Below are 27,154 nucleotides of genomic sequence, written 5' to 3'. Positions count from 1 at the left end.
TCTGGTGACACAGCCTAAAAGCTACTCACGTATATGTGAAGGAAAGGCAAAATATCTGAAATGAAAGCTATTATGAAAAATTTCAACTGTGTGGTTATTATAGCTCATATCATTGTTTTCTTTATTGGGGATGTTGTGTTTATAGCTGCAGCCATAATGTGGAATGGGATTCATGTTTTGTCCACAGTTGAAAGTTGATTATATTTCCTATCAATTTTTAAGTCTTTGATGTCCCACTGTTATTGTACAAACAAACAAAAACTCCTGGAATCTAGCATGTTTTAAGCTGAAAAAATAACATATTGGCATATTCAAAATTATGGCAGCCGGGGCCATTTGGAACAGCTGCTGTCATCAGGCTGGCTGCTTCAGAGAAGTCACCGGGAGGAGGTGGCCAGCCCCTCCCCCCTGACCCACAGCCCTGGAGGCAGCTTCAGTGGTGCTGGGCTGGGTTGCCCTCTGATGGGGTAGCAGCATGGTCAGGGAGAGAGGGGCCCCAAGGCAGAGGTGGGCCTGGGACTGTACAACACTTGCACATGGAGCTCCAGAGCCGAGACTGGGATGTGGAGCTGGGCCTTGCTTCTGGGACCAGAGATGGAACGTGAGAGCAGTGTCTACTTTAGGGTCCGACCAGCAATGCAGCCACCCTCCAAGGGTGCCGGGTTCCTGTGACTCCAGAGGAGGCTCTGTGTGGGGCCACATCCCTGGGTTCTACCCTGCCATGGCTGACTGCTGAGCCTGACACTGAATGGCTCAACCCAGGGCCTGTAGGCTGTGATCTGCTCCATTCTGGGTCACCTGGGAACACCCAGACACGGGGGGAAGCTCCTGGTGATGTCGCCCATGCCCTGGATGCAGGCCTTGGCCCAGTGAGGACATGGAGCTCCCACCCCAGGCTGCACGGGTGGGCAGCCAGGGCTGCATGCTCCATGGATCCAGCAGGAGCTGGGAGCAGGCAACAGCCCTGCCCTTCCAGTCTGGGTTGTAGACCCAGGCCTCTGTGTGCTCTTGAGGGCCCAGGAAGGCACCATCCTTCCCTTGCAGACTCAGAAGTCCCTGCTTCTACTGTCTGGCCTCTCCCCGCTCCCAGAGCCTGTTCCAATTTTGAAACAAGGTTGAGACCTAGCCCAGGCACTGTCACAGTCTGTCTGGGTATATGCACACTGAGGCCCAGCTGCCCCCAGCAGGTGTGTGTCCTGGGGGGAGTGAGGAGGAACCTGAGGGGTGGAGCATAGGGTGGCTTGGTGCTGGCCTGCAGGTGCCCCTTGGCACAAGCAGCCTGAACGCCATGGACAGCAGCAGGAGGCAGACAGGATCCTGGGCAGAAGGGGGCTGGTCCCCAGTGAGGCTCAACTTCAAGCAAGCAGGGCTGGGCTCCCAGTCCCTTGGACTGAAGTGGAGCCTTGTGGTGTCTTTTCCAGGCCTGCCTATGGCTGACCATGGACCAATCAACACACACTTCTCCCTGGCTGAGGCCCATAAAAGCTCCAGGGTCAGCTAGAGAAAAGGATGGAGAGAGGATGGAATGACCAGCTGCAGAGAGGAGCTAAGCTCTCTGCTGATAGCTGAAACTTGCTGGGACACCTGCCTGCAGAGAGGAGCTACCCTCTCTGCTAGGAGCTGAACACTTGTCGGGACAACCTGACTACAAAGAGGAGCTGCCCACTGTGTGTCTTCTCTGATCTGCTCTATTGTTCAGTAAAGCTTCTCTTCATCTTGCTCATCCTCCATTTGTCTGTGTACCTCATTCTTCCTGGTCACAGCACAGGAACTCAGGACCCACTGAATGGCAAGGCTAAAAGAGGTGCTGTAACACAAACGGCTGAAACATGCCCCTTGCAGATAGCTTTCCCATTTCAAAATACACATTTTATTTTAACCTAGGAAGAATAAATTTCCTGTTTACATGTTTCATTTGAATAGAGGAACACAGTTAAACAAAGCTAAAATAATGAAAAAATTTGTTGGAAGTAATTGTATTTCCAAGGCAGGCAGGCAACTATATAATTTTCTAAGCTATCAAAAGAAAAAGTCTAAATAATTTTTAGAATTTCATACTTAAAATACAATACTCTAAAAGTTTTAGAATTGATGCAAAGCAGCACTTTCAAAATACGTAGGACATTTGGTCTTACACAGGAGAATGCACTGAGAAGCATTGCTCTAAGAATGGAAAAGGTGTAATTAGATATATGTAACATAGCAATTAAGAACAAAAAGGCAATGAACCTTGCCTCAAGAAAATTGAAAAAAAATATTTACCCCCTCTGGTTTAAAAGACTCAGTCTTTATACCTCAACAGGGATATATTCCTTTTTACTTTTGTAACAACCTGGACACTCAATCTCTTTAATCAGCTTACATTAAACCTTTTTCTTATAAGAGATTAATGATAAATCATTCACTCACTACTTTATATGTAATAGAATAATATGAGAACATTATTATAAAACCACCATAGTGCTAACAGGTATTATTTTCCTGAATTTGCTATGCCAAAAACATTAATGGAAATGTCAAACTACTGAGAAAAACATTTGGTCCTTTTCTCAGACACAGGATATTAAATCAAGAATTCTTCATGTACAGGTGCAAGCACTACAGAAATCATGTGTTGAACCGCAGAGTAATTAGAGAGTCAGGTCCACAACTGCCATACATAAAATATGAGAGAGGCTCAGAATTCACATCTATGAATGTGAACACTTAAACAGGATTTCATTTTGTTTCATTTTTTGAAGGGGCAATTTTTTCTGGGATGGCTAACTCCCTCTACGCTGAATTCCTTTTCTCCAAACTATGATGTGAAGCATAATTATTGCAAAGCAGCAAAAACAACCTAAATACACTTCTTGGTTTTGTGGCAAAATGACTACCCCTTAATCCCGCTGAGCCCTCTATGCCCCATTCTGAAGAGACTGAGTTGTTTGGCTGTTTTCCACTGAGGAACTGCTGAGGTAAAAAGCAGCTGCCTGGATCCTTGCCCAAAGTCTTTATACTAAGAGCAGCTTTTGGGCCAAAGAGACAAATAAAACCAAACCCAAAAAGCAACTAAATGCTAATTTTGAAGTCTAGGCTCCCAACAGATTCGTTGTTCTTATGCAGTACATCTCTCCCCAGTGGTGAGTTTTTGGTGCTAACTGCTGTTCTCTGTATGACATATTTCAGCAAGGCAAAGTAGTAGAGGCTGGACAAGTCCTAATTAAACTTTTTGACACAGATGCAATATTGCTTGCTGGAATGGACCTTAGTAATTTCAAAGCTTCTGGCATGAGGCATGAAAGGTGTTGAACAGCACAAGTAATTAATATTCCTGGACATCTGTTTCCATGATATTAGCCACCTCGATCCAGCCAAAACCCACAAATATCCATTGATACTCAGAACAGTCACATCTTATGACTACATAGGGTTCAAAATTAGTTTCCCACTCAACAGGATAAGGTATCGTGTCCATCTACTGCTAGGTGAAGGCTGTGGGCAAGTGGCCTTTCATCCAGACATGGTATCTGAATGTGAAGAGAGTCCTGATATCCGGCATTGATAGCAACTCCACTTTCAGCTAGCGGAAAGAAAGCAGGTGCCCCAGACTTTTGAATGCCAGGATGTTAAATTGCTTTTTTGTGGCAAGGTGAAGCTGGACATCAGACTTCCTGAGGTACCCATAGAGCACCCCTAAGCGGGCATGTAGATCAGGTGAGCATTAATGGGGCATAGAAATTCAAGAAAATATAAGCTATGTAATATGGGAAAGATATGCAATGGAGTATCAGTGTCAATCAGGGAGTTCATGAGTACAACTCAAGGAAGAAAAGTCAACAAACACCTACCTTCTGTTTTACTTAAGGATTTACTAAAGGTTCATTCTGGAGAGCACCAAAAATGAGCACACTCAATCTTTCAGACTGACTACAAAAGAGATTTTAAGGACATCTTACTGAAACTGTAGAATGTCAAGGATGAAGGTAATATCTTAAAAGCTACAAAAGAAAGATAAGAGATTATTTTCAAAATAATATCAATTAGTTGGCAACAGACTTCCCATCTGCAACAATGGAAGCCATAAAGCAATGGAGTAAAATCTTCAAAGTGCTCAAAAAGAGATTGCCAATGAAAAATTGGTACACCCAAATGAATTATTCACATTGCAGAAAAAAAATGTAGACATACAAAAAATTTTTTAAAAACTTACTCCCAACCCCCATCTCTTAATTTAGATAACTGTAAAACTTCAACAAGAAGAAAAGAGAACCTAATGGAAAGAAGAAAAATACAAGAAGCAATGAGATAAATATCAATAAAATATAATCTGTGTAATTATTCCAGTATTATTCATATTAGTAACAATGAAAAGACATGTTGGCATAGAAAGAGAGCAAAAACTCTACAATATGAAAAGAAGGGAAAAGTAAAGTAAGATGGTACTTAAACTGTGCTAATGTATTTGTCAAGATATGAAATTACTTTTACTATTTGTAAAATAATATTTGAATATATGCCTAAAATTAATAGTCAATATTAAAAGTATAGAAATAGTAGTAGTGTTATCCAAATTTAAAAAGGAAATAAAAGAAAATATACTCATCATAAATCAAAAATATTGTAAGTTGAAAATGCACATAATGCTTGCAATCAGCAGATAGTCCCCAATTTACAATAGTTTGACTTAGAATTTTTCAATTTTATGATGAGGCAGAAAGTGTTACTCATTCAATAGAAACTGAAACTCCATTGTAATTTTTAAAGAGCTCTTCAAATTACAGTGGGAACACATTATGATAAACCCACTGCAAAGTGGAAAAATTGTTAAGTCAAACCCTTATAACTTGGGGACATTTTGTGTACACACACACACACACACACACACACACACACACACAGAGTCCGCAGGTTATATTCAGGTTATTTGATTATATGTAATTATACATAAATGGTAGAACAAAGATAGAAATGTATTACCATATTTCAGTGAAAGCCTTTTCTGAAAAGGTGAAGAAGTTTGAAAACTGAGTAAAAGATTTAGTAGGCATAGGAAAATTTGCAATTCTTTCATTTACACCCATTTTTAAATTTTTATATTCATTGCAACTAAGTGCTTAAATAATTTGAATTTAGAACCATAATTGTAAATCAAGATTTTTTAAATTAATAGAGACATTTTAATCACATTTTTCTCATTCTAAAGTATACCAATTAAAATATTTTATTGAAAGCAAATGTACTTTTTATAGTTGATAAAAATATACTCTAGATTATCATATTTTTATATTCTTTTTATTTCTATTTATGTTCATTCCACAATATGAATAAAATATTCATACAACATTCATATGTATAATTTCCAAGAAATGAATATGTGTATATTTTTGGAGAGTACTGAAAACTTTTTATTGCAATGGTGAATATTTCAGAAGATTTGGAGATTGCTAGATTAGAGCATTTGACAGTCTCACAGAAGATTTGAGATCTGTTATTTTCAGGTCAGGAGAGATTTTCAGCTATCTTTGTAAATGAAATCACATCTGATTTAGCTATAAATTAGAATATCTGATTAGCTTCCAATGGCAGATATACGAGAGCATAAAAGAGGGGGATTACCTACTAAGGGTGTAGGGGAATAAGGGTGAGTAACTGAGATTCTTAACCCATTATGAAGAAAGCCCAGGCACAGTTGGTGGACCAGTATTCACCAACATGTTACTTAAATGAAAAATGAAACTTGTGGTTTTATGTCACTGAGATTCTTTAATGAGGAAGTAATAATTTACCATAGTCATAGCAACAACTTCAAGGAGTGAACACTTCTTTTATTAATTTAGCATTCCTAACATTATTTAAGCTAGCTACCTAACGCAGTAAAATTTTTAAGAAAGACAGAGAGTATTTAGACCACTCAGACAAATAAAGGGCATTCTTCTGACACAGCAATGGGTGCCAATACTCACGCTTATTGATACCCATGCTATTTAGTAAACGTTTCTTTTTCAGAAGGCTTCTCTTACATGTTAGGCTTCTTGAATAAAACAATTTCTTTGCCACCAATTATTTCCTCTAAGATTTCTTTGTTGTGTTTAATTTTCCATTTTTATCTCCCTGGAATACCAAATTTCTTTCCATTTCCTACAGTATTGTTCCTATCTAGTCTTTTCATCATCAGAGTAGCAAGCTGTACAGAAACCAGTATATGACGGCCTCACCCTTTCTCATGAAGGGAGATACAGAATGGTCCATCTCATCCTTTCCCATTGTGGTATAATTTGCACAAGAGTTCTGCTTCATCACATCAAAAGAACTGTGATGGAGAATTTTATCCACAATGTCTTCTGGCATGTCTTTCTCTAGAAACTTTAACACCTTCTGAATTTCATACTTAGGATTCTAAAGAAATTATAGAGAAAAATAATCATTTCAGGCAGATTTGGTCATGAAGCAGAGAATGCATTTACCAAGGTTCTACACATGACAATGCAGTAGATAAAATAATTTTAGATATTTATGTGCATTTAAAATTTTGCTTTTCTAAGTACGTATTCTATTCTTAATTATACCAAGCAAATCATCTGCTAGAAGATTTAAACTGCAAAGAAAAAGATTGGGTTACTATTCAAGCTTTCATATTCAAAAATGGAATTCATCTTTAGAATAACCAATGGTAACAGAGCAACCTGTTATTACCATTAGGCATAATTTTCAAGATCCCCTAATCTATTTTATTTAGCATGTTTAACATCAAGAATTGATACTTTTCTCAAGAGTTATCTTATAGTGGAAAGATTATCTTTCTACCTCTCATACCTACATAGATTATTTGATAGTATGAGAACATAAGATGGAATGTAAAGTATTGTCCATTTTCTAACCTAAAGAATGGTAGGAAGATACAGACAGCAATGAACAAGAGAGATTTATTTAATGTATTTCTTAATATTTGCCTTCTCTGTGCTTCAGGCTGGACATAGAAAGGCATATTACATACAATGAATAGGGGCATTCTCACTAGAGTTTGTGCCCTGCTACCTATCAAGTAGTTGTTCTTCTCAGTGTTACAAATCAAACTGAGGCATAAAGCCATAACCTTAATTACCTAGCAAGACAACCTGAGATTTAACTTTCCTGAGTGATCCATCTTAATTTCAATGAAACAGAACCTGAGAGTTTCTATGAAAGGCCCTAAACAAAATTTATTTCTTATAGTTACAGAGCTGAAATTGTTGGAAATCAGATACAAACTTTAGTTTGTAGAAGTTGAATTCAGAGTTGTTCCAAGTCTAATATGTGAAAGTTAAATGTGAGAATGATGAAGAAAGGGTGAAATGCTCAAGCTGAGAATCTAAATATTTGTTATAGATTTGATGACACAGAGAATCATAAACCCTTGAGTAATTAGAAGTTCTCTTCCAGCACACGTGGATTCCCCTCTAATATTTGAGGAGGCTAAGCTTCCTTTGGCTGAAGACTTTATAATGCCCAATGTGGAAAAGTTTCCCTTCAATATAATTCTTATCCTCTTAAAGACCCATACAAAAACACTCCTTGTTGCTTCTGGACCCAGAACTAGAATAATATCTGATATATTATAGTTTGGATATTTGTCCCTTCTAAATCTCATGTTGAAATGTAATCCTCAATATTGAAGGTAGGGTGTGGTGAAAGGGGTTTAGCACCGTGGGGCAGATCCCTCATGAATGGCTTGGTTCTGTCCTCACAATATTGAGGGATTTTTCCCACGATCTGGTTGTTTAAAAGTGTGTGGCACCTCCCTACTCTCTCTCTTGCTCCCACTCACCTCATGTGACATGCTGGGTCCTCATCATCTTCAGCCATAAATGTAAGTTTCCTAAAGCCCTCACTAGAGGCAGGTTTCCAGAACCATGCTTCCTGTATAGCCTGCAAAACCATGAGCTAATCAAACCCATTTTCTTTGTAAATTACCCAGCCACAGGCATTTATCATGATGCAAAAACTGACTAATACAATATCTCACTGTAATTCCGAGTGACAGGTGCAAAGTAGTTTAAGCAGGATGCAGAAGATGATGAAAATTTGCCTAGGGAGCCTGCCAGAGGCAGTTATCGTTGCTGAGTAAGGTGGTTTCTCTTGAGATGAACAACAGATTTATCAAATTAGAGATAAATGGGAGTAATAGCTATCTTAAGGAATTTAGAGAAATCTAAGGGACCAAGATGAGACTAAATGAGGGCTGCTGGACCTTAAGCAAATTAGGGAAGGTAGACCACAGTGACAGTTTTACCTGTCACAGACTTCAATTTTGAATGCAAGTATGACTCACAAAGTTCACATGACAAAGTCCTTAAGGATAAAAAAGATTGAATAAAAATTAGTAAATAAATTTTTTCAGGTACACTCAGTGAGAAAAGGAAAGGTGGCTAAGAAGAGGTTGAAGAAATAGCTGGGGACTAAATAATGTCACTCTGTGCATAATCTTAACTATTTTATATTTTATTTAGAGACCAAAGCCTAAGAAAGTTGAAGCACTGAGGTGCCTATTAGGATTTAGAATTGCATAATATCATTCTTTATGGATCAATAATGCAAGATGAGGTTGTCCAAGTAAGTTTAAATGTCTAAACGACGGTGGGAGGCAGTAGTGTTAGAAAGATATGGATGCCTAAAACATCCATTTTCAAGCTACAATTGAAATAATAGCAAGTTAGTCATATCATATTTATAGACAGAGAGGAAAGAAATGTATTATGCAAAGAAGATAAATCTTTGGTTTCTTTCAAAAATAAATGAGAAATTGGAGTTACTTCTTACCTCTTTCATGTCTTTATAAAATAGGTAAAGGATACGATAATCTTTCTTCTTTTCCCGCCAGGCCTTCCCATGGTCATACCAGGCACCAAAACACTCTAAATTGAAAGATTCTTTTTGCAAAATTACACTATACATGAAATAAATAATGGTTATATGTTATTCCAAATCATAATTATTAATGCACACACATTGATTAGCCATTAGTTCAAGAAACAGGGATAAGCATAAGAGACGTATGTGAGATAGCCCCTGTTCTCAATGAATTTAAAATCTCTTTGGAAGGAAAAAAATACCTATGTAATGAGATGAATCCTGTTCTCTCAAAATTCATATGTTGAAGTTCTAAATCCCAGCACCTCAGAATGTGACTGTAGTTGGAGATGGGTCTTTAAACAGGTAATTAAGTTAAGATTAAGGCATTAGGTGGGCCCTAATTCAATTGTTTCTATAGGACAATAAAATTAGGACACAGACACTCACCAACCATTAAAAATATGGGAAAAAAATAGTTATCTACAAGACAAAAAGAAAAGCCTCAGAAGAAAACAAACCTAATGAAATACCGATCTTGGACTAGTAGCCTTCAGAGCTGTGAGAAAATACATTACTGTTGTTTAAAGTACCAGATCCAATCCAGTCTGTGGAAATTTTTTATGACAGCCCTAGCAAAATAATACAGATTTTGATCCTGGAAAGTCGGGTAGTTTTTTGTCATGAATACCTAAATATGTGGAAGGGGCTTTGGAATTGAATGATGAATAGAAGTTGAAGAGCTTTGATTACATATTAGAAAAAAATTCTAGATTTCTTTGAAGAGATGGTTGCTAGAAATATAGATACTATGAATCATTCTGATAAGGACTTAAAAAGTAAAAGAGGAATGTTGTAAAGAAAATGTCTATCATCCTGTGATACAATTGTCATCATGAGCAGAATATTAGTAGAAATATGTTAAACAAAATAAAGTTAAATTTACTCTGGTGAGGTTTCAGGTAAATAAGGAACATATTACTGGAAATTGAAGGAAAGTCATTAATTGTTATAAAGTGGAAAATAAGTTGGCCAAATTGTATTCTAGTGTTTAGTGGGAAGTGGAACTTGTAAGTAATAAACTTGGATAGTTAGCTGAGATTTTTAAACAAAACATTGGATGATCAGCCTGGTTTCTCCTAACTGCAAGTCAAGACAGACCAATTAAAGAAGAAAGTATTGGCTTCAGAGGAGGATGGAGCAAGATGGCAGTATAGGAGTCTTTGGTGATCATGCCCTTGCAGAAGCATCAATTTGAACAGCTCTTCACACACAAAAGTCCTTCCACAAGAGCTAAGAAAGCATGTGATGCATGGATCCAGTCAATCATCTCAACTATCTCAGTAGTAGCAGGGTTAGTTTGGACTGAAGGGAACAGAAACAGGATTAAATGAAGGAAGACTGTCATTGTTCTAAGATTCTATAGTTAGGAAACAAGCCAACTAGAGCTATCTTCCTGTAAACTTGCTTTATCCTGTAGATAAAGGGAAAAACAACTCTGAAGCAGGTTCATAAATCAGCAAGGCTACCTTCTACTGCCACCATGGGCCCAGAAGGCACAGCCCAGGAGGTGGAACTACTGTTCAGGATGCAAGAGGTGAGATCAACCCCCAAGGCTGAGGGGTTGAGATTACCATCACAATGGACTCAGAAGGCAGGATCCCAGGGGACCCAGAAGATAGATCGTCAAGCCAAATGGACTATTCTTGATTCTAAAATCTAATGGAATTTTCCCAGCTAGATTTTGGGCTTTCAGCATTCTGAAATCTCTCTTTCAGAATGAGAATGTCTATCCTATGCCTGTCCAACCATTGGAAGTTTCCAAACACTTTCCATTGTTCGGAAGTAGATAACTTGTTATCTGATTTTAGTTTTATAGCTGGAGAGAAATTTTGCCCCTTAAGTCTCACCCATATGTAATTTAATTGATAGTTAGATGATATTTTGAACTTAGAATTGATAGTGGAATAGGCTAAAACTGTGAAGGGGCTGGGCATCATGGCTCACACCTATAATTCCAGCACTTTGGGAGTCTGAGGTGGGAGGATCACTTGAGGCCAGAAGTTTGAGACCAGCCTGAACAGCATAGCAAGATCCCACCTTTACAAAAGTTAAAAAAAGAAATTGCTGAGCATGGTGGTGTGTGCTTGTAGTCCCAGCTACTCTGGAGGTTGAGGCAGAAGAAAGATCACTTAAGCCCAGGTGTTTGGGGCTGCATTGAGTTGATTACATCACTGTGACAGAGTGAGACCTCATCTCTAAAAAAAAAAAAAAAAACTAAAACAAAAATTCTGAAGAACGTTAGGATAGAATTAATGCATTTTGCATGTGAGAAGGATTTTGGGGGGCTTGAAGATTGAATTGTGTTCCCCAAATTTGTATGTTGAAGCCTTAACCTTCAAGAAATAAGACCTTCAGAAAGGTAATTAAGTTAAAATTAGGTCATTTGTGTGGCCCTTAATCCAACATAACTGTTATCCCTAAAAGAAGGGGAAATTAGAACATAAACACACACAAACAGAGACGACAAGAAGACTGCCATTTATAAACAAATGAGATGGTCTAAGAATAAATCAATCATGACAACACCTTGATTTTGTACTTCCAGCCTCCAGAGCTGTGAGAAAATAAATGTATTTTGCTTAACCTACCTTTTCTGTTGCATTTTGTTATGACAACCTCAGCAAACTAACACAAATTCTAATAAGTAAAACTAAAATTATAAAAGCAAGGTGACAGACACTGAGTAATGCAGTCAGTGAGCAATATGAATGATCATAGGCTAGGGAGAGGGAGAGAAAATCATAGAAATGGAAATTAAGAACAGGATGTGGAGGAAAATGAATGCACTTGAATCTAAAATAAAGAGTTGAACTTTGAGAATAAAAATAAGTATGACATTCTATGGATTAAAAAAAGTAGCCTAAGCAATTGCATGAGTAAATCTATGTAAGATATTATTAATATGTATCTACCTGAAAGATACATTTATATAGAATATTAAATGAGAATTAAAGGTAGAGTTACTACTATAGGCATGAATATGTTTCTCTGAAGAAGAGAATACAGAGATAGAAGACCAAAGTCTTGAGAAAGAAACCTTTCACTCATTTTATATAATAAAAATAAAGAAATGGTAGATAAGAAAGAATTTAAAACTATGTATAAAATTCACTTAGGCAATGCCATGGATAGTGAGAGGAAAGTACTTAAATAAATTGGCAGTAGTCACTAATCACGAATAAAATAATGAGATCAGGAACTGAGGTATCTGTCTGTCACTTACAACCCAAAAGTCCTTTAAGGAGGGAGACAATAATATATTGTTTCCTCTGTAGTCTTCCTAATGCGTTAGTAGAGTGCTGGGTACATAATTGGCTTAAAATAAATACAAAACTTATATTTAAACTTTATATCACTTTGCAAAAAACTGACATTTCATTATAGAGCTCCAAGATTAAATGAAGAACAGGACTCACACTTTCCAGTCATGAATTTATCCAGGAACTCTTCCCAAGTTCCAGGCTCTGGATGGGTGTGTTTTTGTCATCTGGTAGAAATAATAGTAAGACACAGCCACATCTTTGACATTTTGTGCCATGTAGATCATCTGTAGAGAGATTTGAAAAAGCAGGATTTTGTTTCTATTGTCTAATAGTTTATAAACTTTGCTTACTTTAACAGAATGCTTGTTTTCTTTTTTCTCTTTTCTGATTTTGGCATTTATATCTACATCCTGATATTGTTTTAAATGAAGAGTTCTCATCTCTCGTATGCCCAACCCAAATGCCCATCAATGATAGACTGGATAAAGAAAATGTGGCGCATATATATATATATATATATATATATATATATATATAGTAGAATGCTATGTAGCCATAAAAAAGGATGAGTTCATGTCCTTTGCAGGGATATGGATGTAGCTGGAAACCATCATTCTCAGCAAACTGACTCAAGCACAGAAAACCAAACACCACATGCTCTCATTCGTAAGTGGGTGTTGAACAATGAGAACACATGGACACAAGGAGGGAAACATCACACACCAGGGCCTGTCAGAGGTTGGGGGTGCTAGGGGAGGGATAGCAGAGGTGGAGGAATTGGTGAGAGATAACATTAGGAGAAATACCTAGTGTAGATGATGGGGGAATGGATGCAGAAAACCACAATGGCACGTGTATATCTATGTAACAAACCTGCACCATCTGCACATGTACCCCAGAATTTAAAGTATAATTTAAGAAAAAAGAAAAAAGAAAGAAAAGAAAAGAACATCTCTCTCTCTCTTGTTTTTGTTTTTGTTTGAATTAGGCTGGAGACCTCTCTGTATTGCCCAGGCTGGTCTCAAACTCCTGTGCTTAGGCAATTCTCCTACCTAGGCCTATTCCTCACCATAGCTGGGATTACAGGCGTGTGTCACCACCCCAGCAAGAGCATTTCTTGAATCATGGAAAATCAAATATAAGAATTATAATAAGTATTAAATTAATAAAAAAGTAGTTAATATTATGCTTAAATTTAGAATATTTTTCTGTGCTTATTAAAACTAATAAAAATAACCAATTTTTAAAGATAAAATATCCTAATATTTTATTGAAAATAAATTATTATTTGGACAAACTTAGAGGCACAAAAGATTAAACCTTCTTTATTCTACCCATGATCATGGTTACATAACAATCATTGATACTTGTAATGACTGGTATGAGATTACAATTTATTTTACATATGTAGCTCAAAGTCTTCTTGAAGGCAGAAATGATATTGTCATGTCTCATTGGCAATTCATTTCTCAGACAAAAATCTATTAAGTTGATTTCTCAACTGAAGCACACCTAATAATACTGAGGACTCAGCCACCCATGCAATAAATATATTACTAAGGGAGAGTGAATTCAGGAAGAAGTCATCTTTCATCTAGATAGGATCACAGCTTCCTTTGTCCACAAGCGATGGGCAAATACAATAGAAACACTTATATTCCCAAGTTACTTTTAATAATTCTCATAGTCTGAGACAAGAATTTAAATTAAAAGGTAGTGGCTGAAAGAGGGCTTTTCAACAGCTTGAGTATATAGCTCTAAGAGTTGAGACTTGCTGGTAAAGCTTCTTGAGAAAATAGTAAACCTACAAACATTTCCAGTAGCTTTTTTTTTCAATTCCAAGAGATTATGGTAATAAGCCAACTGTTTATCATTTTCACCTGTAACTTACTTAGTAAGAACTGTTTCTGCTTGCCTCAGTGTAAAAAGACTATTCAAAGGGATCCTCCAGCGTTTGTTCAGGCACTGAGTCTCACACCTGTAATCCTAGCTCTTTGGAAGACAGGAGATAGCTTGACACCAGGAGTGGCAGACCAATCTGGACAACGTAGCATGACTTGTCTCTTCAAATAAAATAAATTAGCCAGGTGTGGTGTGGCACCTGTAGTCCCAGCTACTCAGGTGGATGAGGCTGGATGATCACTTGAACCCAGGAGGCTGAGGCTGCAATGAACTATGATCATGCCACTACATTCCAGCCTGAGTAATAGACAGAGAAAGACTCAACTAAAAAAAAAATTAAGGTATCTTTCAGTTTTCCTAATAGCAAGCCATAGGTTTCTAGGGCTTCTATAGGTTTTAAATACAGGAATTAAGATAATAAATTACACGTCTACTCCCTTATCACTCTTGTTTTAAATTGGATTTTAAAAAAAAAAAGTGACACATAATTACAAGTATAAAACTTTTTGTATAATAATGATGAAAATATAATCAAGTTTTCAAATGAAAAAGAACAGCTATTTTCTTCTTTCTATTAAAGGTGCTAGAGTAAAGATGTACTCTAAACATCTCTCTCAAATTTAAGGACTTAATGATTGTCTACTTCCCATATGCATTTTCACCACTTTACATTTTACACATTGTACTTAACCATTTGTAGATCTCTACATCTCTTGCTGTTTCACATGTCTTAACCTATGGATACACAGTTTCCTCTCTGTGAAATATCCTGTATATTTGAAAATGCCTATACTCTTTCTTCAGGATGCTGACCAATGTTTTTCTCTATGAGACTTCTTTGCCAAATAGAATATTTTCTTACTTAATATATTAGAACTTTTTCTAATACATTAAGAAATGGTAGGAAAGAAAGAATTTATCTTACTGATAGGTAACGAATTTTCAAATATATCTTACTGATAGGTAATTATTTTTCTTACTGATAAGTAATTATTTTATCTTACTGATAGGTAATTATTCTTCAAATATATCTTTTTCACACAACTTGAGGTATTCCACAGGACTACAAGCTACATAGGCCAAAGGTCACAGACTTTTTAAACTATTGCCCAGTAGGGTATTGGGAAGTGACTGGCATGCAAAAGAAGCTTGATGATATTTGTAGAAACTAAATAAAATTAAATTATATGGCAGATAATGTATTATTTTTGTTTGTATTTATAATGCCAGTCAGAGTATTTGGTACATAAATAGTAACATTTCCATACATAATTACTAATTACATGCTTATTGACTGATTTTGCTTATAAGAAGCTGAAATAGATAGAGTTGCAAGGAGAAATAAAGAATTTAAAGTCAGATTTCAATACCCTTCTCCAAGCAACTGATATAATATTATGGAGAAAGTTGGCTGAACATGGGGTGGCTCACACCCATAATCCCAGCATTTTGTGAGATGGAGTCGGAAGGACTCAGTCCTTGCTTGAGGCCAAGGGTTCAAGACCAGCTTGGGCAACATAGAAAAACCCCATCTCTACAAAAAAATTTTTTAAAAATTAGCCATATGTGGTGACACATGCCTGTGGTTCTGGCACTCAGGAGGCTGAGGCCGAAGGATCACTTGAGCTCAGGAGTTTGAGGCTGCAGTGAGTTATGTTTGTGCCACAGTACTCCAGTCTGGGTTGACAGAGTGATACTTTAATCTCTAAAAAATTTTTGAAAAATACATGAAGAATGAGAAAGGTGATATCTATGCAGGTTTTGCAAATATTAAAGGGATATTACAAACAACTTTATTACAAAAATTCGACAATTTAAACAAAATATATCACTTTTTTTGAAAGACACACACACACACACACACACACAAAAAAAAAAGATTAAGGAAAAGAACATAACCAGAATGCTCCTATTTCTGTTAACTACAGTGATTTTGTAGCAAAAAAAGAAAAAAAGGCTTTCAGGCAAGGAAAATTTCAAGTTCAACTGGCTTCACTGGTGAATTGTATAAATTATTTAAGAATGAAATGACAATGATTCTACACAAGCACTTCTGAAAACTTGAAGAAGAGCAAATACTTAAACATTTTCCATATCCTGAGACCAGAATTACCCTAATATCAAAGCCATTGCAGCCGATTATTAAAGACATCACAATAAAATAAAACTATAGATGAATATCATTCATCATCAAAGGTGCAATTTTAAACTAGATAACCAAATTAAAGAATATAAAGAAAGATAATAATACACATAACTAAAAATGAGGTATGCAAAGTCATTTTAATATTTGTAAATCAACTGATAAAATTTATCATATTAATTGACTAAAATAATAGAAAATCATGTGATAGATCTTAATGAAGAAAAATAATTAGACAAAATTCAAGGCATACAGGCTGTTTTAAAATTAAAAAGTCAGACTGGGTGCAGTGGCTCACGCCTGTAATCCCAGCACTGACCAATATGGTGAAACCCTGTCTCTACTAAAAAGAATACAAAACTTAGCCAGAGATGGTGGTGTGCATTACTAGGGAAGCTGAAACAGGAGTATTGCTTGAACCTGGGAGACAGAAGTTGCAGTGAGCCAAGATCATGTCACTGCACTCCAGCCTGGGCAACAGAACGAGGCTCCAACTCAAAAAAAATAAAAATCAATTAATGTAATTTATCATATTAAAAGACAAAAATGATGCTAAATCATATAATGGATCTTAATAGACACATAGACTAAATCCAGGATACATACCAAATAAAAACTTAGGAAAAGAATTTCCCCAGCCAAATAAAAGCATCTACAAAAATAAAATGGGCATGGTGGTTCACGCCTTTAATCCCAAAACTTTGGGAGGCCCAGGTGGGCAGATCACAATGTCAAGAGATCAAGACCATCCTGGCCAAAAGGGTGAAACCCCGTCTCTACTAAAAATGCAAAAATTAACTGGGCATGGTGGCACTAGCCTGTAGTCCTAGCTACTTGGGTGGCTGAGGCAGGAGAATCACTTGAACCCGTGAAGGGGAGGTTGGAGTGAGCTGGGATTGCACCATTGCACTCCAGCCTGGTGACAGAGTAATACTCTACCTCAAAAATTAAATTAATTAATTAATTAATTAAAATAACAAATAATACCATCATACTTTACAGTGAAATACTGAATGCACTTTTCCTAAGATCAAGAGCAAGACAAGATGTCTGCCCTCACTGCTCCTATTTAACATTATAGTAGAGGTCCTATCCAGTTTATTAAGGCAAGAAAAAGAAGGGAAATGTACCCGGATTAGGCAAAAGAAAGTGAGAATATGTTTATTTGCTGTCAGCAGGATCATATATATAAAAAATTAAATGGAATTTATAAAAAAGCTACTAAATCTGTTAAATAAGTTTAACAAGCTTTTAGAAGAAAGTATCATGTATAAATATTACTTTTATGTCTATATGTTACTGTGAAATTGAACTAAGCTTGAACTAAAGCTGCTTCCATACATAGCAAACTGTAACCTCACTTAATGCATACACTGCAACCTAACCTGAGTGTATACTCTCCTAACAAGCTGTTGAGTTTCAATCAAACGTAGCAGTCAAATGTTAGCCAATCATAGGCTGAAAGCTACAAACTATCACCAGATAAGACAAGTCCCAAACTGCAGCCTATTAAGCTGTTTCTGTATCCCATTTCCATTGTTTTAGCTGCAAAATTGTCTGCTCACTTTGTGGGGCAGAGCCTTTGAACAGCTTTTGATCCCAAATTCTATCTGGTTCACAAATTTTTTTCTGCTCAATTAAAATCTGTTAAATTTAACTTGTCTCAGATTTTTTTCTTTTACACTAGCAGAAAGCATTTGGAAAATAATGTGGGTATGTGCGTGTGTGTGAGGGAGAAAGAGAGAGACAGATAATTACTATTTTGTCAGACATTTTTTTAAAAAGACCATCACTACTTATAAATATTAAACAGATATTTGGCTCTAAATGTATAACTGAAAGAATAATGCCCCTAGAAATAAACAGAATGGAGAATATCTTCATGATTTTGGGTAAGCATTTTTTAAAACGAATAAAAATCCCTAACCATAAAGAAAAAAACTTATATATTGGTCACAAAAAGAAAAGTGAAAATAAAAAATAAAACAGTAAGTTAAAATATAAAGAAATAGAGTCATCTCATCAAAGGATTTGCATTCAGAATATATAGAGAATTTCTTCCTTAAAAATAAAATGAAGGGAGCCCCTCCCTGCAGGAAAAGAGGCAAAAGACTTAAACTGGTATCTCAAAAAAGCCATCTGAATGGTCAATAAGCCATGTAAAAGGGCTTCATCTAATAATTCATTAGGGAAATACAAAGTGAAGCAACAGCATGGTGCCACCAGACATTTACTAATATAACTACAATTAAATATAGCTATATTCTATGTTGGTCAGGTTGTGGCATAACTTCAAATGTTACACAATGCTGATCAAAGTGAAAACTAGTGCATATGCTTTGAAAAGAAATTGAAAATATTGCCTGTTTGATAAACGCATAACCTAAGATCCAGCAGTTTTATCCCAAAATATATAACCAACAGAAATCTGTAAGTATATATGAAATAAAAGGCTTGTATAAAAATGAGAATAGCAACACTGTTTTAATTACTGAAAACTGGGAACAATCCAACTTCACATCAATAGTACCATGATGATATGGTTTGGGCTGTGTCCTTACCCAAATCTCATCTTGAATTGTAGCTCCCATAATTCCCACATGTTGTGGGAGGGACCTGATTGGGGGTAATTGAATTATGGGAATGGGTCTTTCCTGTGCTGTTCTCATGATAGTGAATACATCTCACAAGATATGATGGTTTTATAAATGGGAGTTTTCCTATACAAGCTTTCTCATTGTCTCTTGTCTGGCACCATGTAAGATGTATCTTTCACCTTCTGACATGATTGTGAGGCCTCTCCAATCACATGGAGCTGTGAGTCCATTAAAGCCCTTTTTCCTTATAAATTACCCAGTCCTGCATATGTCTTTATGAGCAGTGAGAAAGCAGATTAATACAGTAAATTGGTACCAGTAGAGTGGGGTATTGCTGTGAAGATACCCAAAAATGTGGAGGCAACTTTGGAACTAGATAAGAGGCAGAAGTTAGAAAAGTTTGGAGGGCTCAGAGGAAGACAGGAAAATGAAAAAGTTTGGAATCTCCTAGAGCGTGGTTGAATGGTGTTGACGAAAATGCTGATAATGATATAGACTATGAAATCCTGGCTGAGGTGGTCTCAGATGAAGATGAGAACTTACTGGGAACTGGAGTAAAGGTGATGCTTCCTACCTTTTAACAAAGAGACTGGCAGCATTTTGCCTCTGCCCTAGAGATTTGTAACTTTGAACTTGGGAAAGATGATTTAGTGTATCTGGGGGAAGAAATTTCTAAGCAACAAAGCATTCAAGAGGTGACTAGGGCACATTAAGTTTTAAAAGCAAAATAGAGAATAAAAGAAAAATTTGCAGCCTGATGATGCAATAGAAAAAAGAAAAACACATTTTCTAAAGAGAAATTCAGCCAGTGGCAGAAATTTGCATACATAATGAGGAGCCAAACGTTAATCACCAAGACAATGGGAAAAACATCTCCAGGGCATGTTATAGAGACCTTTGTGGCAGCCCCTCCCATCACAGGTCCAGAGGCCTAGGAAGAAAAAATGGTTTCATCAGCCAGGCTCAGCACCCCCTACTGTGTGCAGCCTTGGGATTTGATGCCCTGCATCCCAGCTGCTCTGGCCATGGCTAAAGGAATCAAGGTACAGCTTGGGCTCTAGCTTCAGTGGGTGCAATCCCCAAGCTTTGATAGCTTCCATGTGGTGTTGAGCCTGTAGAAGCACAGAAGTCAAGAATTGAGGTTTGGGAACCTTTGCTTTGATTTCAGAAAATGTAGGGAATGCCTGGATGTCCAGGAATAAGTTTGTTTCAGGGGCAGGGCCTTCATGAAGAACCTCTGCTAGAGCAGTGTGAAAGAGAAATGTGGCATGTAAGTGCCCACACTGAGTCCCCACTGGAGCACTGCCTAGTGGAACTGTGAGAAGAGGGCCACCATCCTCCAGACCCATCCTCCAGAATGATAGATCCACTGACAGCTTGCACTGTGTACTTGGAAGAGCCACAGACACTCAAAACCAGACCATGAAAGCAACTGAGAGGGAGGCTCCACCCTGCCAACTCACAGAAACAGAGATGCCCAAGACCATGGGATCCCACCTCTTGCATCACCATGACTTGGATATGTGACATAAAATCAAAGGAGGTCGTTTTGGAGCTGTAATATTTGACTGTCCCACTAAATTTTGAACTTGAATGGGGCCTGTAGCCCCTTTGTTTGGTCAATTTCTCCCATTTGGGATGGCTATAGTTACCCAATGCCTGTACTCCCATTCTAAGAAGTAACTAACTTAGTTTTGATTTTACAGGCTCATAGGTGAAAGGAACTTTCCTTGTTTCAGATCAGACTTTAGACTGTGTATTTTAAGTTAATACTGAAATGAGTTAAGACTTTGGGGAACTGTTAGGAAGGCATGATTGATTTTGAAATGTGAGTACATGAGATTTGGGAGGGGTAGACACAGAATGATATGATAGACTTTGGGGAGGGTGTCCCCAGCCAAAGCTTATCTTGAATTGTAGCTCCTATAATTCTCACATGCTGTGGGAGATACCCAGTGGGAGGTAATTGAATCATGGGGTCATGTCTTTTCCGTGCTGTTTGCATGATAGTGACTAAGTCTCACAAGACCTAATGGTTTTATAAAGGGGAGATTCCCTACACAAGCTCTCTCATTCTCTCTTGTCTACCACCATGTATGATGTGTCTTTTACCTTCTGTGATAATCATGAGGCATCCCTAGTCACGTGGAACTATGAGTCCATTAAACCATTTTTTCTTTGTAAATTACCCGGTCTGTGGTATGTCTTTATCAGCAGCATGAAAACAGACTAATACACATGGACAAGTAAGTTGTGGAATATTCACATACACATAATGGAATGCTTTCAGTCAATCATAGATTTTCAAATGTTATAATGAATCAAATTCACATGGAGGTCTTGTTAAAACTCACATTTCTGAATCCCATCTCCATAATCTTTGACTCAGTAGGTCTGGAATAGGGCCTAAGATTTTGCATATCTAACTAGCAGCTTTTGCTCTGATCTTGGGATCCGACAGGCTTCATCAAAGAAAACAAAACAAAAATAAAAGAGCAAGCATGACAGTGATAGATCTCACAAATATTATGTTGAATGGAAGAGGCCAAATATTCGAGAGTATATACTTTATAATTACAGACAAAAAAGGCAAAGTAATTTATGAAAACATTCAGGATAGTGATTATCTTTGAATATAAGGGACACTGACTAGAAGTATGCAGGAACAGAGCTTCTGGGTGCTAGTAATATTCTATTTTGTATCTGTGTGCTGATTTCATGGGTACACTCACATTGTTAAAATTCATCAAGATTCATACATAGGATTTATGGGCTTTTCCATCTAAATATTACACTTGAATTAAAATTTTACTTTAAAAATTAAAAATAAATTTTTAATATATAATCATATGCAATTTATAACCTGTACCCAATTATAAATTTATATTGTAAACTACAATTAGGCTAAATGATGAAGAAGCAGTTCAGGAGTTATTTGATTATCTGCTGTCTAAAAGCAGCTAACAAAAGTCAAAGGATTTAGAGGATGACAGGCATATCTGAGAAAAGTAGACAGGTTCTCAGTGCTTGGGCATTGAGTGTAACCCCTAGCTACAACATTGGTGTCCACTGGTGTTACTTTGATCTGTGGGATATAGAAGTCACATTATTTTGCAATAACTTGTCTAAAGGTTGCAAGCCCTTACCTTGTGTTTCTGCATAATTGTTAAAAAAAAAAACATTACAACACAAATAAGAATTATTTCTCTTTAAAATTTTCTACCTTACAGGTATTCTTCCAAAATGAAGAAGGGAGAAGTTGAACAGGCAGGTGTGTTTTCACTAATCGAGGAGACTGTGTGTTTTTCAACTGCTCAATACCTACAATCACAAAAAAAAAAAAAACAAATTACCATATAAATGTGGAATTATAAATGTGATTTACACTATAATCTAAGACTTTCTAAACCCCAATATATGGGTTAAATGGCTATATGGCTTTATATATTCTTCAAATCTACACTGAGATAAAAAATAATAAACTCTGGTAAGGCTATTTTTTTTTTGCCTGTGAGTAACATAAGACTATTATCTTCATAAGTGCCTATAATATCCTCAGATCTAACACCTTCATGAGGCAGAAAAAGCTACAGGTCAAGGGTCATAACATCTAGAATTTTTCTTCATTTATATTCTTCTGTTTCTCATTTACAATATGAGAAAATTGCACTAGAGGATTTCAAAATCCCTTTCCATGTCTCCCATATTTGAATTCTAACATTGAACTAGGCCATAAATCTGATGGCTATTTTTTTTTAATTTAATAATGCAAGACCATATATCTGTGACTCTTTTCCTTGAGTTTGTAAATATGAAATAACTTATAGTATATATGATTTGATACTGAATCAAACATTGAAGTTTGTCTATATAATAATCACTTAATATTTAAACATTGAAAACTTCCACCTGTCTTTTAAAGAAAACATGCTACATGCATTAAAATCTTCTCATGCATATACTACCCTTGGATGGAGAAAGAGTATAATATGCTTATTGGCATAGTCAGATTCTGACTCGTCCATTATAGATGCTTATGATTCAGTTGTCCAAGCTGGCTCTATATCATTTTCTATCATTACTCTCCAGGCATCATAAAAAGATAGGAGAATTTACTCCTATAGTGAAAAGAAACATTAAAAATAATATTTGTGAGTCCAGGAATTATAAGTTCCATGAAAGACACTCACTTGTATATTGCATCCCATTTACATTTCTCTGCATCCCCATTGTTAAAGATCAAATCCAATATTTCACTGATCCATGTTGTCCCTAAGGGAAGAAAAAATTAACAAAACTCTCAACTTTTCTGTCAAAAAGAATATAAGAGAATCAATGGACGTAGAGAAGATGTGTAACAATATCTAAAACAAAAATGTGCTCTTTATTTCTACTTCCGTTCTCTCTTCTCCTCTTTCCTAGGAACAATCCTTATCTATCTTTTGTTTCTATTTTTGTTTTTTGAGATAGAATCTTACTCTGTTGCCCAGGCTGCAGTGCAGTGTCACAATCATGGCTCACTGTAGCCTCAGCCTCCTGGTCTCAAGCAATTCTCCCATCTCAGCCTTCTGAGTAGTTGAGACTACAGTTGTGCACCATCACTCCCAGGTAAATTTTAAATTTTTTGGGGCAACTCATTATGTTGCCCAAGCTCTTATTTATCTTGAACATGTACAGATGTTTTGTGTGTAAAATCTGATTAAAATATCATACAAATAAGACCCAAAATAAAATAGAAAGTGTTAAACAGGTCCTAAGTAATGATAACACACTCTCCTGGGTAAAACGGGTGGAGGAATAGCCAACTTCAATGAGTCTATCAATTGTAAATTTCCTATTAATATCAAAAAGTTTATTGGAATTGAATTGCATTTCAGGTAAAAATGCTCTAGATTTGGTGAAATGGTGAAGAAGGAAAAGAAAAAGAACTTGGCAATTTTCCATGCAATGACCAGTGTGCCACTCACAAACAAAAGACAATAGATTCTAATTGAGTAGAGTGGATCAAGCTACTCAGACCATTATGATATTGTATCTCACCAGTCATTTGAGAAATGTATCTAAATCATATGTGCCTATGGTGTACTTAATTGTACATTCAACAATCAGGTTATTGAGACATTGCCAAAAAAAGAATTATAAGACATAGGAAATAGCTGTCTCCTTAACTGTTCCCATTTTCTTCAACCTTACTGAAGATATAATGATAAATTAAATAATAGGAGGCAGTAACTAAAATATTAAGTTAATTCGTTAATCATTTGATTAAGCCATTCACACAGCAGCATTTTTAAAGCACGATCTATATGTGGATACATATTTGGATTAGACCCAGATACTAGAGCATATTAGGCCCCCTTTATGATCTTTGCTTGTGGTCAACTCTTTCTTCTTCTTCTCCCTAAATCATGAGTACCTGTACTAGGCAATCTCCTCAATCCTATCACAGACAGATTTCGCACTAAAAAAACAGAAGAGCCAAATCAGTACCAAACTTGAACATTTTGCTGCTTGATCTGGTTTAGGCTTAAGCAATGATTCATGAATTAAAAGACAGAGAGAAAGAGAGAGAGAGAAAGAGAGAGAGACCTAAATTTCAAAGTACAATGTAACACATTTTGTCTCTTATTAGGGAGTGGTTTAAATTATGGCCCTTGAAGTCTGATTGAAATAACTAACAATTTAGCAATTTTGTATGTTTTGTAATGGAAAAGTTTGTAGACTTTGGGAGAAAAAAAGAGCGCATGGTTTAGCCCGTCTAAGGAGACGTTAACTTGTATCTGTTTTAATAAAATTAATAAGGCACTTTTATATTACTAATTTTAAAACTTTAAGACATGTTGACAATAGTGTGTAAAGGGAACAACAATGACAACTTATCAAAAAGAATGTCAAACTCTATGTATACTTCTCTGGAGAATTCACAGAGAAAAAGAAAATTAAAATTAAAAATAACCCATATGTAGCCATTTAGCCCGTACTATATTAGAAAAAGTTCAGCTTCAATGAGCATCTTTGTAGATGAGCTATTTGTATAATGGTATCTTTAAAAGTTATCTTAATGGTTTTCTTCTTTTGAATATATCCCAAAATAGCAAAAATAAAAGGGCATAAACATTCTCGGTGACTGCCTTCCCTCTCTAAACACTCCTTTCAACAATGAAATGAAATGTGGTTTTGGTCTTAAACAATTTGGGTTTTAACTACTCAGAAAGCAATGTAAAGTAGTAAGAAAATAAAGATGCTTTATCAAATCAAGCTTGTTTTTTACATGTATAGAAGTCTGTATTGTACATTTGTTTATTTCCTAGCAGAAGCTCTTTGTTCTCGTACAGGTTTTTAATTTTGGCAGATTAACATCCCTCAAATTCAGGGCTTTCTTCCTGAGACTTGTTACACATTACTTTAAATAATTTTGATATACCTAATATAAAATAATTAGTACTCAATATATTTAATAAAAATGTATTTCTTTAAGAAATGAAATAGAAATATTAAGAGAAGTTGACTTTAGAGAGTTTGGTAATTATGAAATAGTTCATTAATTATAAGTTCAAGTAATTTAACAGAACAAAAGGCTAGAGAGAGCCTCATCTGTTATATTTCTCTGTACGACTATCACTGGGTAAATCAGAAGATTTTGTCATGGTGGATATGGAGAAATAAAAATTGTTGACTCTTAGTGAATCATCTTAAGTTTTCATAAGATTGTATACTGAAGTCAGCAGTTGTTTAAATGTATAAACAAAATACTGTATTTAAATGTCAAAATGTATAGAAGATATATATTCTAATATGTCATATATGTGTGTGTGTGTATATATATATATGAATATATATATTCTAATGTATCTAAATCACATCAATATATAGTTTTAATAATTTGCATTTGAATTTAAAAAGAAAAGAAAACTATTAATTTTTTTCTCAGATGTATTCTCTATTTAGTTTCTAGCCTTTCAGAATAGAAAGTAAATTAGTATAATTTAAGACATAACTCTCCCAGCAACCACCAGAGGGTTTTCTCAAAAAACGTTTGATAATTTCAGGTTAGACTTAATAATCTGCAGGTCAGTGGGTTTACACATATGGATCACTATCAAATCATTGAGTAAAAATAAAATGAACATGTTTTACCAGATTTGGGACAGGTAAAGATCAGAATATCATCTGATCAGGCCTCAAATTATTCTACTTGAAACCACTCTTCAGCAATGCTCCAGAAAAGAGGAATCCCCGAAACGTTCACTAACTCCCTTCTGAAGACACTCTGCTCATTGTCCATTTTGACAAAACTAGACTTTGACCAAAGTGTAGTATCAAGCAAATCAAACAATAGTTTAATATTTTAATAGTATTATTACTCTAGATCCAGCAGTATTAAATTTTAATACTATATTTTTTGTGCTATTCATTTATTACATAAAGCTAGCATTTTTATTGGTGAAAATGCTTTTATAGCATTTCCTCAGGCAAAATTTTCTGGGATACACAATAAATTTACTGAATTTTAGAGTCAGGAGAAAAGTGTCTTTATATATATATATATATATATATATATATGGTTTTTTTTGGTTTTTTTTATTGCGTTTTAGGTCTTGGGGTGCATGTGAAGAACATGCAGGATTGTTGCACAGGTACATACATGGCAATGTGGTTTGCTGCCTTCCTCCCCATCACTTATATCTGGCATTTCTCCCCATCTTATCCCTCCCCAACTGCCCACACCCCACTGCCCCTCCCCTAGTTCCCCCCCACAGAAGTCAGTGTGTGATGCTTCCCTCGTTGTGTCCATGTGTTCTGATTGTTCAACACCCGCCTATGATTGAGAACATGCAGTTTTTGATTTTCTGTTCTTGTGTCAGTTTTCTGACAGTGATGGTTTCCAGGTTCATCCATGTCCCTGCAAAGGATACGAATTCATCATTTTTTATGGCTGCGTAGTATTCTATGGTGTATATGTGCCACATTTTCCCTGTCCAGTCTATCGCCGATGGGCATTTGGGTTGGTTCCAAGTTTTTGCTATTGTAAACGGTGCTGCAATGAACATTGGTGTGCATATGTCCTTATAGTAGAATGATTTATAATCCTTTGGATATATACCCAGTAATGGGATTGCTGGTACAAATGGGATTTCTATTTCTAGGTCCTTGAGGAATTGCCACACTGTCTTACACAATGGTTGAATTAATTTACACTCCCATCAACAGTGTAAAAGTGTTCCTATTTCTCCACATCCTCTCCAGCATCTGTTGTCTCCAGATTTTTTAATGATTGTCTTTCTAACTGGCATGAGATGGTATCTCAATGTAGTTTTGATCTGCATTTCTCTAATGACCAGTGATAATGAGCATTTTTTCATATGTTTGTTGGCCTC

At 36.1% G+C, this 27,154-nt stretch overlaps 1 pseudogene; it reads right to left on the bottom strand.

The window, feature by feature from the left end:
- LOC108284795 overlaps positions 1-26,061 on the bottom strand; it is a 40,906-nt pseudogene extending 14,845 nt beyond the window's left edge.
- Positions 26,062-27,154: the final 1,093 nt, after the last annotated feature.

This window comes from Cebus imitator, unplaced genomic scaffold, assembly GCF_001604975.1.
Source record: "Cebus imitator isolate Cc_AM_T3 unplaced genomic scaffold, Cebus_imitator-1.0 Scaffold283, whole genome shotgun sequence".
NCBI classification, from domain to species: Eukaryota; Metazoa; Chordata; class Mammalia; order Primates; family Cebidae; genus Cebus; species Cebus imitator.
This window is presented reverse-complemented; position numbering and strand designations above follow the sequence as displayed.